The sequence below is a fragment of the Procambarus clarkii genome, chromosome 81, assembly GCF_040958095.1.
Source record: "Procambarus clarkii isolate CNS0578487 chromosome 81, FALCON_Pclarkii_2.0, whole genome shotgun sequence".
NCBI classification, from domain to species: Eukaryota; Metazoa; Arthropoda; class Malacostraca; order Decapoda; family Cambaridae; genus Procambarus; species Procambarus clarkii.
This window is the reverse complement of record NC_091230.1, coordinates 20,827,778-20,841,172: the sequence shown is the minus strand read 5'-3', so window position 1 is coordinate 20,841,172 and position 13,395 is coordinate 20,827,778. Positions and strand designations below refer to the sequence as shown.

General features: G+C 46.1%; 2 protein-coding genes across 5 annotated transcripts in view; one reads left to right on the top strand and one right to left on the bottom strand.

Annotated features, from left to right (window-relative positions):
* Positions 1-1,050, bottom strand: part of LOC123773204 (T-box transcription factor T-like) — a 47,862-nt gene extending 46,812 nt beyond the window's left edge. The window contains exon 1 of the mRNA XM_069315275.1: positions 850-1,050. The gene's annotated coding sequence lies outside the window, so the exon portion shown is untranslated. The remainder of the gene's footprint in view (positions 1-849) is intronic.
* The window catches only part of LOC123773203 (T-box transcription factor T-like), a 214,721-nt gene that overhangs the window by 190,833 nt on the left and 10,493 nt on the right, over positions 1-13,395 (top strand). The gene's annotated exons all lie outside the window — the stretch shown is intronic.

Here is a 13,395-nt window from a genome sequence, read left to right as displayed (position 1 = left end):
TATAGTCAATATTGGCTTATTTAATAAGTGCATATGTGACATACTAATTGATTGTGAATATTTTAGTTTACCTTGAAAAGCTTCATAGAAAACACCGACCTCACCTAACCTTCTTAGTATGTTAAGATAAGCATCTTATTGCTTCTTATTTACAATTATTACTTAACCTATCAACGGTGTAGGTTGCAACGTGATAGTGATAACTAGACTGCATGGTGTTACAGTTGTGACAGGCGTACGTATAACAGGCAGGAACCTGGTGCTCGGTGGTGAAGTTAGCATCTTTAGCGTGAAGTTTGAAATCACTGACTGCAAAGAACCACGTGCTGAACCAAGGAAACAGGCAGACGAACAACTTAAACCTATAAGGTTCATAAGGCACATCTCATACCTCCTCGGTAGCAGTAGTTGCAAAACCCGTAGGTGAAAACTAAGTTTATTCCCATCTGGGTATACCCCACTCTCCTGGATGACCTTCCCTCACAATTTACCCGACAAGGAAGAGAGAGCCACGTCTAATTTTAACGTGTTATGTTTGGACTTGTCAATACATCAGAGCCTTCAGAATGGGAGAGATCTCGGTGGCCTTACTACTGTGTATAAGGCCAATGTTTTAAATATATCTCATTTGTTCCAACTTTATGTACATCCAAAAGTTAGCAACCATAACACAAGACACTCAGCCATCAATAGCCTCATGCGGGCTGTGCCAGTCTCAAGAATATAATTATATCAATGATCATACATTCTTAGACTGATCGCATTTGAAACGTCTTTTCTCAACATATAGTTATGTGTGAAATCAACTCAGCCGGCCATATGAGAGGGAGAAGAATAGGGAACCCTTACCTTGAGGTGCTTCCGGGGCTTAGTGTCCCCGCGGCCCGGTCGTCGACCAGGCCTCCTGGTTGCTGGATTGATCAACCAGACTGTTAGACGCGGCTGCTCGCAGCCTGACGTATGAGTCACAGCCTGGTTGATCAGGTATCCTTTGGAGGTGCTTATCCAGTTCTCTCTTGAACACTGTGAGGGGTCGGCCAGTTATGCCCCTTATGTGGGAAGACTGAAAGTGAGATAAGAAAACATACTAATCTGATGTAACATGCATTATCGAACAAGCTCGAAATGGTTTCAGGCTGCACACGAAAATCGTTGCTAATAAGTGAGCGCCAGTCGGGAGTCTGCAAAGTCTGCGCACTAACAAGCAGTCTACAAACACTGCACTTTAACAGTCTTCAAAAACTGGGCACAAACAGACGCAGACAGTACTGGACAGCGCCAGTAGTAGCATGATGTTGTTGTTAAAGAGTCGCTACCTGGAACAAAAAGTTCCAAGTAGCACGGGCTATGGTGAGCCCGTAGTGGAGTTAAAAGTAGTAGCATCGACAGCCAAGACGCCTGTATAATCTCACCCCCCCCCCCCCCACCACCACCACCATCCCCCCCCCCCCACAACTTATCAAAACAAGCAATTCACCTAAAAAAAAATGTCAAGGACTACCTGGGATCTGCTTGGCAGTATATATAAAGCTTACACAAATACACCGAGACATTGTTTTGTCTTTCATATTAGAACAAATTTCATAATGAATTCGGTTATTCGGAGCCTCGTGTATATTCCGGTAAGATCCAGCTTTAAGAAGCCAAGAAGACCTTAACTATATTATAGTTACGTCTAGACGGACATATGTATTTTACATTCTAGAAGACCTTAACTAGTTCAGTTAGGTCTAGAGGATCTTATCTATCTCATAGTTACAATTAGAGGACCTTATCTAACTCAAAGTTATCTTAAGCGAATCTTTTATATCATAGAACTACCTCATAGTTACGTTAAACGAATCTAAGCTGTCTCATAGATACGTTAAACGAATTTAAGCTGTCTTACAGATTCTTAAGCATGCCTTATCTCTCATAGACATAGCGAGCGTTTTCTATCTCATTGATACGTTAAATGAGTTAAGTTAAGTGAGCCTTATCTCTCACATAGATACGTCTAGATGACCTCAACTATCTCATAGTTACGTTTATAGGGCCATATCTATAGGAAAATCACATCCAGAGGGATTTAGCTAACTAATAGTTAGACCACAAGACAAATGCAGAGATGAAGGTGACAAGCAACTAACCATATTTGTTTAAAACAACTGGGAATCCCCCCCCCTCCCTCCCATCATAAACAAGACATAACCCAATGTTTTGCAAAAGCGTCGTGGTTCACTCTGTATGTAATATCACTAGCCTCATGTCGCATTATTAACACAATATCACTAGCCTCATGTCGCATTATTAACACAATATCACTAGCCTCATGTCGCATTATTAACACAATATCACTAGCCTCATGTCGTATTATCAACACAAAGTAATCATGATGAAAATGTAATTTTCATCATGAAAAAAAATGAGATTTAAAAAATGAGATTTTCTATATTTTTGTTTCAATCATTTCGTATAATTGTTTAAAAGTTCACAGACTACAGAGATTGTATTAAAGAACCTCGACCATAAACTACGGAAGTCTTCGAGCGGGTTAAGTAAATTATTAATTATCACATATTAACATATTTAAATTTAATTTCGTATCATTCCTGTGCGACGCGGTAGTCTTGTCAGGACATTATTATTTAATTGCTACCCGACGTCCTTGTTCAAAACACGTGGCTCCTGGGGACACGCTAATCAAACACCTGCCACAGAATTCCAGCAATATGTGTAAACACATAAGATTACAAATTCAAATCCCAGTGTTCCGGATGTCTAGCATTACTGGTCATAAAAATATTTCTCGTGTGTGTGTGTGTGTGTGTGTGTGTGTGTGTGTGTGTGTGTGTGTAATTACCTAAGTGTAATTACCTAAGTGTAGTTACAGGATGAGAGCTACGCTCGTGGTGTCCCGTCTTCCCAGCATTCTTTGTCATATAACGCTTTGAAACTACTGACGGTTTTGGCCTCCACCACCTTCTCACTTAACTTGTTCCAACCGTCTACCACTCTATTTGTGTGTGTGTGTGTGTGTTGGTGGGGAGGGGAGGCTAGTTATCTAGAATGGCATTGTTGCCGACTCATACCCACCCAGGCCTAGACTACAAATACTATGAATAAAAAGCCTACACAATATTTCCAGCCAATATTTTCTTTTTATTGTTCACACCTATTTTTTTTTACGAAATTATTACACCAAAATGAAAATGGTACTTGCTGATAGTGTGGTAGTAAAGCCAGTGCCCAATGGTGGGTAGCTGGGTTTACTTCTTGAAGAAAACTATCTAGTTTTCTCTTGAAGATGTCCACGATTGTTTCGGCAATATTTCTTAGACTCGCTGGGAGGGTGTTGAACAACCGTGGACCTCTAATGTTTATACAGTGTTTTCTGTGCGTATGCACCTCTACTCGTCACTGGTTCTATTTTGCATTTTCTTCCATATCGTTCACTCCAGTATGTTGTTATTTTACTGTGTAGATTTGGGACCTGGCCCTCCAGTATTTTTCACGTGTATATTATTTTATATCTCTCTCGTCTCCTTTCTAGCGAGTACATTCTGGTATTGACTTTGTGTTGAATTATCATAGATATGACCTTGGGTGATTATTCTGAATTATTTAGTGTTTTTGAATCGCTAGACTTAGTAATCTACATTTTACATCCCAATAACCGTTAGTGGCAGCTCATGTTAAGCTATACTGGACACTTGTGGGTGAGACTGTTTCAGATCTGTGAGGGAAGACTTTAGCGTAGGATAAACAGAGAGTTGCTGCCTTGTTTACTTCCTGCGCTCATTAAGATAGCGCAGTAAATACAGGTGGAGGTGTAGTTGTTTAGGGTAAACGTGTAACAGGAGAGGTAGGGCATTGACACTGGAGTGTGAAGTCTCCGTTGAGCAGCGCCTCCACGCAGCTGGAAGATTAGCGACGACCGTACAAAACTAGAGCCAAGAAGCCGCTGCGTCTTGCAAACCACGACTGACAAACAAATCCAAATTTCATATTTATCCCGTTATGAGAGATCCCTCTTCTTCACCATAAGAAACCTATGCTGCGAACCTATGAAAATAGGTTCCTAAATAAAATAAAATCTATACACAGTATGCTAAATATCTGATGCTTTCTGGAAAAATGGAACAATAGGATTGCGTTGTGTGAAGGGTCGTGGTGATAGCGGGTAGCCTAATGTGTTTATAATGAGGTCTGAAGACTGTGACCCAACACCACACAGGGCTTCTGGCCTCCCTCAAACCTCTTCTAAGCTTTAGCTTATATTTATCAAATAGCTTTTAATGTATGTCAGCTTTATACAAAAAGTATAACTTTAATGATAGCTGTTTCTTTTGTTTTACATTCAAATAGTGAAATTTAAATTGATGTAAACAATAAGGATTAAATTTGTAAGATTTTCGCAAAATTCTTGTCCCTTTACATCATGCTACAAGAATAGGGGGTACATCATGCTACAAGAGCAGGGGGTACATCATGCCACGAGAGCAGGGGGTACATCATGCCACGAGAGCAGGGGGTACATCATGCTACAAGAGCAGGGGGTACATCATGCCACGAGAGCAGGGGGTACATCATGCCACGAGAGCAGGGGGTACATCATGCTACAAGAGCAGGGGGTACATCATGCCACGAGAGCAGGGGGTACATCATGCCACGAGAGCAGGGGGTACATCATGCTACAAGAGCAGGGGTACATCATGCTACAAGAGCAGGGTACATCATGCTACAAGAGCAGGGTACATCATGCTACAAGAGCAGGGGGTACATCATGCTACAAGAGCAGGGTACATCATGCTACAAGAGTAGGGGTACATCATGCTACAAGAGTAGGGGTACATCATGCTACAAGAGTAGGGGTACATCATGCTACAAGAGCAGGGAACATCATGCTACAAGAGCAGGGAACATCATGCTACAAGAGCAGGGTACATCATGCCACGAGAGCAGGGGGTACATCATGCTACAAGAATAGGGGTACATCATGCTACAAGAGCAGGGTACATCATGTCACGAGAGCAGGGTACATCATGCTACAAGAGCAGGGTACATCATGCTACAAGAGTAGGGGTACATCATGCTACAAGAGTAGGGGTACATCATGCTACAAGAGCAGGGTACATCATGCTACAAGAGCAGGGTACATCATGCTACAAGAGCAGGGGTACATCATGCTACAAGAGCAGGGGTACATCATGCTACAAGAGCAGGGTACATCATGCTACAAGAGCAGGGGTACATGATGCCACAAGAGCAGGGGGTACATCATGCCACAAGAGCAGGGGGTACATCATGCCACGAGAGCAGGGGGTACATCATGCCACGAGAGCAGGGGGTACATCATGCCACGAGAGCAGGGAACATCATGCCACGAGAGCAGGGAACATCATGCCACGAGAGCAGGGAACATCATGCGACGAGAGCAGGGGGTACATCATGCCACAAGAGCAGGGGGTACATCATGCCACGAGAGCAGGGGGTACATCATGCCACGAGAGCAGGGGGTACATCATGCCACGAGAGCAGGGGGTACATCATGCCACGAGAGCAGGGAACATCATGCCACGAGAGCAGGGAACATCATGCCACGAGAGCAGGGGGTACATCATGCCACAAGAGCAGGGGGTACATCATGCTACAAGAGCAGGGGAACATCATGCTACAAGAGCAGGGGAACATGATGCTACAAGAGCAGGGTACATCATGCTACAAGACCAGGGGTACATCATGCTACAAGAGCAGGGTACATCATGCTACAAGAGCAGGGTACATCATGCCCCAAGAGCAGGGAACATCATGCTACAAGAGCAGGGAACATCATGCCACAAGACCAGGGGTACATCATGCTACAAGAGCAGGGTACATCATGCTACAAGAGCAGGGTACATCATGCCCCAAGAGCAGGGAACATCATGCTACAAGAGCAGGGGTACATCATGCTACAAGAGCAGGGAACATCATGCTACAAGAGCAGGGGTACATCATGCTACAAGAGCAGGGTACATCATGCCCCAAGAGCAGGGTACATCATGCTACAAGAGCAGGGGCACATCATGCCCCAAGAGCAAGGTACATCATGCTACAAGAGCAGGGGCACATCATGCCCCAAGAGCAAGGTACATCATGCTACAAGAGCAGGGGCACATCATGCCCCAAGAGCAAGGTACATCATGCTACAAGAGCAGGGGCACATCATGCCCCAAGAGCAGGGTACATCATGCTACAAGAGCAGGGTACATCATGCCCCAAGAGCAGGGTACATCATGCTACAAGAGCAGGGTACATCATGCTACAAGAGCAGGGTACATCATGCTACAAGAGCAGGGTACATCATGCTACAAGAGCAGGGTACATCATGCTACAAGAGCAGGGTACATCATGCTACAAGAGCCGGGGTACATCATGCTACAAGAGCAGGGTACATCATGCTACAAGAGCAGGGGTACATCATGCTACAAGAGCAGGGAACATCATGCTACAAGAGCAGTGAACATCATGCTACAAGAGCAGGGAACATCATGCTACAAGAGCAGGGTACATCATGCTACAAGAGCAGGGTACATCATGCTACAAGAGCAGGGGTACATCATGCCCCAAGAGCAGGGTACATCATGCTACAAGAGCAGGGGCACATCATGCCCCAAGAGCAGGGAACATCATGCCCCAAGAGCAGGGAACATCATGCTACAAGAGCAGGGGCACATCATGCCCCAAGAGCAGGGAACATCATGCCCCAAGAGCAGGGAACATCATGCTACAAGAGCAGGGTACATCATGCCCCAAGAGCAGGGAACATCATGCTACAAGAGCAGGGAACATCATGCCCCAAGAGCAGGGTACATCATGCTACAAGAGCAGGGAACATCATGCTACAAGAGCAGGGAACATCATGCTACAAGAGCAGGGTACATCATGCTACAAGAGCAGGGAACATCATGCCCCAAGAGCAGGGAACATCATGCCCCAAGAGCAGGGTACATCATGCCCCAAGAGCAGGGTACATCATGCTACAAGAGCAGGGAACATCATGCTACAAGAGCAGGGTACATCATGCTACAAGAGCAGGGAACATCATGCTACAAGAGCAGGGGTACATCATGCTACAAGAGCAGGGCACATCATGCTACAAGAGCAGGGTACATCATGCCCCAAGAGCAGGGTACATCATGCTACAAGAGCAGGGAACATCATGCTACAAGAGCAGGGTACATCATGCTACAAGAGCAGGGCACATCATGCTACAAGAGCAGGGCACATCATGCTACAAGAGCAGGGTACATCATGCTACAAGAGCAGGGTACATCATGCTACAAGAGCAGGGAACATCATGCTACAAGAGCAGGGTACATCATGCTACAAGAGCAGGGTACATCATGCTACAAGAGCAGGGTACATCATGCTACAAGAGCAGGGTACATCATGCTACAAGAGCAGGGTACATCATGCTACAAGAGCAGGGGTACATCATGCTACAAGAGCAGGGGTACATCATGCTACAAGAGCAGGGTACATCATGCTACAAGAGCAGGGGCACATCATGCTACAAGAGCAGGGGCACATCATGCTACAAGAGCAGGGGCACATCATGCTACAAGAGCAGGGGCACATCATGCTACAAGAGCAGGGGCACATCATGCCCCAAGAGCAGGGAACATCATGCTACAAGAGCAGGGTACATCATGCCCCAAGAGCAGGGAACATCATGCTACAAGAGCAGGGGCACATCATGCCCCAAGAGCAGGGAACATCATGCTACAAGAGCAGGGAACATCATGCTACAAGAGCAGGGGTACATCATGCTACAAGAGCAGGGAACATCATGCTACAAGAGCAGGGTACATCATGCCCCAAGAGCAGGGGTACATCATGCTACAAGAGCAGGGTACATCATGCCCCAAGAGCAGGGTACATCATGCTACAAGAGCAGGGGTACATCATGCTACAAGAGCAGGGTACATCATGCCCCAAGAGCAGGGTACATCATGCTACAAGAGCAGGGGACATCATGCTACAAGAGCAGGGGTACATCATGCTACAAGAGCAGGGTACATCATGCTACAAGAGCAGGCTACGTTATTAACGTCACATATAATTAGAATCAGTAAATAAAAATTAATATGTTTATCAGATAAATATTAACAAATGTGGCTCAAACTGAACAGCCGAATAATGTGAATTAATTTTAATAAATATAATATGAAGTTAAAAAAATGATTAAATAAAAAATTAATAAAATAAGGGTAAAGGGGCACCCATGATGACTGCTGCTGTCTCTTCATTAGAAATATGAGCTGCCATCTCCCCGCTATTGATGAGTGCTGCCATCTTCCCGCAGGAACTAGCAATGCCAACATGCCCCCGAGGAGTGAACGCCGCCGTCCTGCCGCCCCTGGCATAACCGCCGCCGTCCTGCCGCCCCTGGCATAACCGCCGCCGTCCCTGGCATAACCGCTGCCGTCCTGCCGCCCCTGGCATAACCACTGCCGTCCTGCCGCCCCTGGCATAACCGCTGCCGTCCCTGGCATAACCGTTGCCGTCCTGGCATAACCGTTGCCGTCCTGGCATAACCGTTGCCGTCCTGGCATAACCGCCACCGTCCTGCCGTCCCTGGCATAACCGCTGCCGTCCCGTCGTCTATAAGCAAGCACCAACACGGCGCCGACGGCCTCCTAGCCTTTGATCCCATCGCGACCCATGAAGTAATCAATCATTTAAGGTGACCGGGAAGCGTAGACTGAGGTCTTCACACCTAGGTCACACAAAACTGGTCACTACCATGCCCGAGGTCACTGCTCTATTCCCTTAACGATCGCAAAAAATCTATTATCAGTTGCTGTCTGGTATAATTTATGTCGCCAGAACCCCCTCTTCTGAACGCCACGTTATCTATGATTAGTTGTATTGATATCGAATCGCTTGGTTGAGATTAAACGAGATATCGTGCAGAATAAGGGTACATTCTAGCGTTAATGGGTGTGGCTGACTTGCCTACACATTATACCAGCCTCATTATCACATGTTGGTGTCAACCATCAAGAGCTAACATGCCGACACGTCCTCCTCCCTCTTGTCACATCTGAAAGTCTCAGAAAAATAGACCAATTGTGCTTTCATTTAAGACAAAATGCTGCCAAATCTTGCATTTCATCGACGTTAATCCGAAAATAATCGAATACTCTTAAATTTAACAAATAGCCTAACCATATACAAAATACATTATAACGTCTCGTTACAATTGTATTTTATGTATACAGGTTTCATTATATATAACGTAATTACGTTATTATATACGGATTACTTTGTAACTTTTAACATTATAGCGGTTCCTTATAATGTTTCAAAATTTCCATGCCATCCACCGCTCGGAAACATTAGTCTAATACATATACCGACTTATTGAACGTTTACACCTGGCAACCGGTTAAGAGAGTATAACAAACAACGGTTTAACTCAAATATAAGTTAAATTTATTGTGTATTGCATAGGCTTCAGCACAGGCATAGATATATTAAGTATATATATTTATATAATATCTATATATATGTTCTTAGTGATATATATATATATATATATATATATATATATATATATATATATAATATTTAAATGCAAATTCAATAAAAATAATTCCAATAAGATATAACAAAATATTCAACAAATAAGGCAAATATTTTAACTAGCTCATTTTTTTTTTTGCTTTTAAAGTTTTTAATAACAGTTATTTAGGTGTTTTTATACGGGAGCGCACAAGGCCTTGTGTATGTGTGTGTGGGGGGGGGGGGAGGGAGACAATGCGCAAGGAGGTGCTTGGAGGCTGGCTGACCCACGTGAGAGACGTGACTATAGATTAATGTGACCTCATATACCACGCCGCGGGGACTTCTTGCGGCGTTTGCATTAGTTTATGCGGCGTTGGCCGCGGTCAATGCGGCGTTGGCCACGGTCAATGCGGCGTTGGCCACGGTCAATGCGGCGTTGGCCACGGGCAATGCGGCGTTGGCCGCGGTCAATGCGGCGTTGGCCACGGTCAATGCGGCGTTGGCCACGGTCAATGCGGCGTTGGCCACGGTCAATGCGGCGTTGGCCACGCTCAATGCGGCGTTGGCCACGCTCAATGCGGCGTTGGCCACGCTCAATGCGGCGTTGGCCACGCTCAATGCAGCGTTGGCCATGCTCAATGCAGCGTTGGCCACGCTCAATGCGGCGTTGACCAAGGAGAGGTTTTAGCATGTCATGCATCCTTAGTTGAAATGGTTCCTGTAGAAACATGAGTGTAGAAAAAGGAAGTTGCCTCAGGACCTGTGTGAGTCATAAACTCACCATATATATGAGGCTAGAGGGATCATGAGAGCTACGTCAGTCATTAACTCACCATATATGAGGTTAGAGGGATCATGAGAGCTACTTCAGTCATTAACTCACCATATATGAGGCTAGAGGGATCATGAGAGCTACGTCAGTCATTAACTCACCATATATGAGGCTAGAGGGGGCCATATGATTGCTACATGAGTCAGCAACTCACCATATATGAGGCTAGAGGGGGCCATATGATTGCTACATGAGTCAGCAACTCACCATATATGAGGTTAGAGGGATCATGAGAGCTACGTCAGTCATTAACTCACCATATATGAGGCTAGAGGGATCATGAGAGCTACGTCAGTCATTAACTCACCATATATGAGGCTAGAGGGGGCGATGAGAGCTACGTGAGTCATTAACTCACCATATATGAGGCTAGAGGGGGCCATGAGAGCTACATGAGTCAGCAACTCATCATATATGAGGTTAGAGCTACCATATGAGGAGTGGCGGTGCTAGCATCAGGCAGAAACAGCTCCCTGTCGCTGCTGTTTTATCTTGCCTTCGATGACACAAATTAAGAACCATTTCTAGTAAAAATTAGGCTATTCAATTTATAATTTTTGGGTGTTTTGCGTTCCGTCTGGCAGACTTTTACGGCACATAAATAGTGATGATGATGACATAAATAGTGATGATGATGATAATAATTATTATTATTATTATAATGGGTTGTTGTGGTTATAGAGGGTTCCCTGGACCAACTCCCCCCCCCCCCCAGGGGGCGCCGCCCACAATAGGGGCGTAATAGTTCCCGCGCTCCTATTTACTGTTCCGTGAACATTGAACCCGGAGATCAATTTGAAGTATCAATTTTTGATCACTATTTCGTTAGTAATTGTATTCCATTCAGGTCATGAGCGCCAAAATATTATACACTAGACGAGGCCCATCGGTGATGACAAACATATTTCTTCTTGCATCTCGATAAGAAAGTTTAAAGTTATTTAACTATTTATGAATGTTTTTTTAGTCCGGCAAAAACTGGTCTTTAGCAGCATGTTGATAAGAGTAATTATATTGTTATCAGCGTGCTAGATGATGTTATTACACTCGTGCTAGTGGGTGCTAGCTCCTGGGCTCCACCCTTCCCTCAAGCCACTCTGGCCAGTCCATGTGTAAAGGACCAGAAATAACGAGACGTTTGACATTATTGACATGTATAATTGTATTGTATTATAAGTCGTAAATTACTTGTATTAGAAGTGTGTAAGGATCACGGTGTGTATACACTACCGGTGGTACGAATACAAATATGAATACACCGCAACCATACGAATATGGGTGCGAATACATCGTGTATAGCGGCGTACATATATTCACGGAGTGACGGCGTATACACCGCGTATAGCGGCGTACATATACACGGAGTGACGGCGTATACACCGCGTATAGCGGCGTGGCAGGTGTTGAGGATAGTCTGAGCTAAGTGGTCAGCGGAGATGTCATTATTATGTCATTAATGGCAGCCAAAGGCGGCTTCCCGCGCTGACTGTGATCCAGACTGTTCCTGAACTGCTGACCTCTTGTTCAACGGCCCTCACATGTTTCTTCACGTCAGTGTGCTTCCACCCCCCCCCCCTTTACCTGAAGTTACCCAAGGGCCACTATCTCTAGTGGCCCTCGACGGGGGTGGGGGGGGGGAATAGGAAGCCGGCGGCTTGTCAAAGGTCACCTGGAATTTTTCCCCAGTTGAATCTTGAGGTAAAGAGAATTTGTCTTAATGTTTAGGGTGTAATCGGTGTGAGTCCCGCTCCGTGAACCTTTCCTGGTAGGAGACTCACCTTAGACTTGGCGGGAGTCTGTCGCTCTCCTTTGATGGCTCTCCTGAGGTGAGGTCGCTGTGCTCGGGTACTGTAGTAGAGGAGTGTAAGGTCGGGAGGAGGGGAGCAGGGTAGGGAAGAAGGGAGCAGGGTGGGGAGTAAGGGAGCAGGGTGGGGAAGAAGGGAGTAAGGGAGCAGGGTGGGGAAGAAGGGAGCAGGGAGCAGGGTGGGGAGGAGGGGAGCAGGGTGGGGAGGAAGGGAGCAGGGTGGGGAGGAAGGGAGCAGGGTGGGGAAGAAGGGAGCAGGGTGAGGAGGAAGGGAGCAGGGTGGGGAGGAAGGGAGCAGGGTGGGGAAGAAGGGAGTAAGGGAGCAGGGTGGGGAAGAAGGGAGCAGGGAGCAGGGTGGGGAGGAGGGGAGCAGGGTGGGGAGGAAGGGAGCAGGGTGGGGAGGAAGGGAGCAGGGTGGGGGAAGCCGTGTACGCAAGGAGACAGGACGTCACCCAGGAGGGTTCCTAGTACCGCCTTTACGCAAGCTTACCGAGCAAGAGTTGCGTCAAACACAAACCAGGATTAGCAAGAGAGATAAATCCCCCGGACCATAACAACACGTTAACCATCTGGACGCAACACAACCCCAACACTGTAAGCGACTTCCTCCCAGCTGGTGTCTGCGCCTCCGTCGGCGCTAACCGGTACTCATCTTGCGTAAACTGCCACCCATTGGAGCACCCATGATAATTTTGACACCTGTGTCATACCGCCACGCCGCTCTTTGACTCTGCAACCTTGCCCGTCTTCAGGGTGTAAAGTGCCCCCTTCCCCCCAACATACCCCATGCCCCCATACGCTGCTATTTCTTGATCACTGAGCAGGTAGAGGAGTAATGGGTTGCTGGGGGGAGGATGGGGCTGGGATAATGGGTGGCGGCGTTTGTACATGGTCTGAAGTCTTCACTATGGTGCTATGACCAAATTCGTTCAGTACCGTTGTGGTTAAGTGAGGTCTTAACAAAGTTGTTAGGAACCAACTAGCCTCGTATCTTTTATCAGGAATTGTCTTGAATTCTCTGCGGGACCTTTGAGTCTGGCGCCGTTGACTCGGCGTTAATTCGGTCGTTTGCAAACGGAGGAATTTAGATTCGTGCGCACCAGTCTCTGTTGGTGGTCGTCTTTCTCGTTACTGTTGGAATCAACGGCTTGTTTAGCAGATTTGTCCCATGGGGAGACAGTCATGAGACTGCTTATATCTGTACGACAGGCATGATTATATATGG